Genomic DNA, 373 nt, shown 5'->3' on the forward strand with positions numbered 1-373 from the left:
CTCCTCAGCCCATAGCCCAAGACTGGGAGGATCGACGAGTTATTTTATCATTCAAATGTAACCCCAGTAAGAAACAGGAATTTATTATTACAAGTAGTTACTAGTCCTCTGCCAGTCACTCATTCTATTAATGGTCAATGAATAACTAGATCGTGGCAGGCAATCACTTTGGCTGGAGGGCCACTTACTGAGTTTTGGCAAGCTGTTAAGGGCCGCATGGGTAGCCCCACCCCTTGGCAGGTACCCCGCCCCCTGGTTGCCCTCTTGGGATTGGAAGTCCTGGCCCCTAACCCCTGACTTTTGCCACCAGAAGTCCCTCCCCATGCCCCTACAAGTAATCCTTTTAGCAAGGGGTTTTGGCATCCAGAACCAG

Source organism: Gavialis gangeticus, unplaced genomic scaffold, assembly GCF_001723915.1.
Source record: "Gavialis gangeticus isolate Ggan-Ray unplaced genomic scaffold, GavGan_comp1, whole genome shotgun sequence".
NCBI lineage: Eukaryota > Metazoa > Chordata > Crocodylia > Gavialidae > Gavialis > Gavialis gangeticus.